Source organism: Austrofundulus limnaeus, unplaced genomic scaffold, assembly GCF_001266775.1.
Source record: "Austrofundulus limnaeus strain Quisiro unplaced genomic scaffold, Austrofundulus_limnaeus-1.0 Scaffold331, whole genome shotgun sequence".
Lineage (NCBI taxonomy): Eukaryota > Metazoa > Chordata > Actinopteri > Cyprinodontiformes > Rivulidae > Austrofundulus > Austrofundulus limnaeus.
The window spans coordinates 274,386-277,131 of NW_013952733.1; positions in this window are offsets into that span (position 1 = coordinate 274,386).

Genomic DNA, 2,746 nt, shown 5'->3' on the forward strand with positions numbered 1-2,746 from the left:
GTTGTATATATAGCTTAATTAATCTTAATTAATACAACTAAGTTGTCCAGTTTGCTGTTGCTAAATGAATTCACTAGAGGGAGCAAACACTTCAGTCTTTATTTTTTTATTTTTTTAAATCAAGGCTTTCTCTTTGCAAGAACTCACATTTTAATTATTTGTATATTTGAGATAATAATGTGTTTTCGTTGTCCAAAGTGTTTGTGCAAGAAGACTGACTTTTTGCAAACTTCATCCTGGAATCAGAACATTTAGATTCAGAAACATTTTTATTCCATAGGCTCCACAAGTCAACATCCGAGCCTTCCAAAGAGCAACAAGATCTTCGTTCAATTTTGCATGCCGAGTTAATTTAATCAGTCGATTTAGTGTTTGTTTGTCCAAACTTGTGATGTTTGTTGATTGCTGACGACATGAATGAATCATAAAAAGACACTTCAGAAGTTTCTTCTCTGAGGAACTCGTCTGTCCGCCTACAGAGGGGCTGGTGATGCATTTTTCACTTTCTGCTGAATAATTAGACATATCGATGAATATTAACAATTAAGTCCTTTAAATGTCTCATTTTATCTGCTGCCAGATAAAGACTGCTGTTTTCTTTTTTTAGTGGATTAATTTCTGAGATGCTTCCTGCAGAAACATCTAAGATCTACCCAGAAGGCTGCTCTCTGTTTGCTCCAAGTTCTTGGCTTCCACCCCCTACCCTTAAAAAAAAAGCAAGCATCCCTCAACTAGCACCCACTCTGCCACTTTCCACCCCCCCCCCCCCCCCCCCCCATCTCTTCATATTTTTCCCCTTCTTTTTGCTTGTTTGATATGTTTCATTCCACCCTACCACCACCACATTCAAAGACTTATACAATATACATGCTCCATCTGGTCAAACTTGGTGAACTTAAATATACCTGTCAAGTGCAACTTTAAAGTTTCCCCCCGCAACCTCTTCTGGGTCTCGCCCAATCCACCAAGGCTTTAATTAAAAAGCAGCCCCAGTTCCAGGATGTGCTTCTAAATGAGGGAGTTTGCGCTGGCAGAGACGAGGAGCTGGGGTCTTGCAGTGGGACCCGGCTTGTGGCTTTCATCACTTCCACTCTGCGGCTCTGAAGTTCCGGAGAGGCATCTGTCTGACTTGAATTGGAAGGATGGAGAGAAGAACAGCGAGAGAAATGGAGAGAGAGAAGAAATTGAGGAAGCGAGATGGAGTTGAGTGAGAGAAAAGGGGGGTGTGGTGGGGTTTGCAGGCGATGTGGGGGCAGCTTTTGTTCTGAGTGTGGAGAGGAAAAAAGAAGCGCTAAAGGAGGACTCTTTTTTCTTTTAGCTTTCATGAAAAAGTTTGTGAAGAGTTTGAGTGATCATCTGTTAGTGTCAATTACTTTAGTTTAATTCTTTTCTAATTGACTTAATCAATTTAACATTACTGTTGTCATCATAACAACTTATATATGATTTCCCTAGTTTGACATAAAATGTCACCTTCTGAAATTTATGTTTTGAATATTAGTCAACATAAACATAAATGTGCAGTTTAGCTAAATTGGCAGCTTTTATTGGATTAATTAGTACAACTTCTTATAGCAGTTTATATGTTTATGCAGCATCAGTTTATACCAGCCGTGTGAATGTAATAGGTTTAACATTGCAAATATTTGTTTCTGGCACTCCTGACAATAAAAGCTATAAAAACAACTTTCTGTTTTATTCAGTGTTGTGTCTATTTTATTAAAAATTACAGATTTGTACTTGTGCTGCTTGACACTAGTAAAAGCCAAGCAACCATGACATCTAGTGGTTATTTCCATAAATCCAAAAACCATTAAAAATGGCTTTACATTCATTCAGAACATTTATTACCCAAATTAAAAAGCTTTCAAAAATGTTTGTGATGGATTTAGTTAAAATGAAAAAAAAAATAAATCAATGAGAATTGCTTGTGTGAAATTGAAAGTTTTTCCAAAGTGCAGTTTTGTTCTCTCCACAAAGGAAACAAGACAAGAACCAGAATACAGCATGTGTGCTCCACTCTTTCCATCAGCTGCTTCCTCCTGCAGGGGTTGCCACAATTAGTGAACTCACATTAAAGATTTGCTAAAAGCTTAATACGAAACATTCTTCCTGACACAACCTGGTCTCAAACACACAGCCTCAAGATTATAAGACCATAGAACTGTAATTCTGTTTATTATTCCCATGTTTTGTTTTATTTTTTTAATCAAAAGTTGTAAATGTTGCTTCGCTTTTAAAAGCTAATGGCCAAAAGGGTTGCTGCTGTAAGACAGTTTTGATTTAAACAGTTGAAGGCATTTTAACTTCTACCATTTTATGGCTTTTTATTGGACTTTTTGTTACATCATGAAACTCAAAAAAAGGGACATCATCAAGCTTCCTGAGCTGATTCTAGGCAGTGAGCCAAAGCTCGCTGAACTCTGCTCGAGGTTAGAAATTTCTCACGCATGTCTTTAACTGGTCTCCAAACATGCCTTTCACTCAAAGCCTGTGTCACTGTAATTTATTGCCAATAGCAGTATGCAAGAGCATTTCCAAAAAGTTTACAGTTCATCTGGGGCTCTGATCCTGAAAATTAAAGATACAAAAATAGGACAAGTTGTGCTGAGCAAATTGCCTAAATCACAGTCACAACTGACTTTAATACCTACGACAGGAAACTTATTTAGGATGCATATTTAGATTACAGACAGGGTTTGACCTGAATGGGCCTGTCTCAGTATCAATACCTATCAGCTGTTGG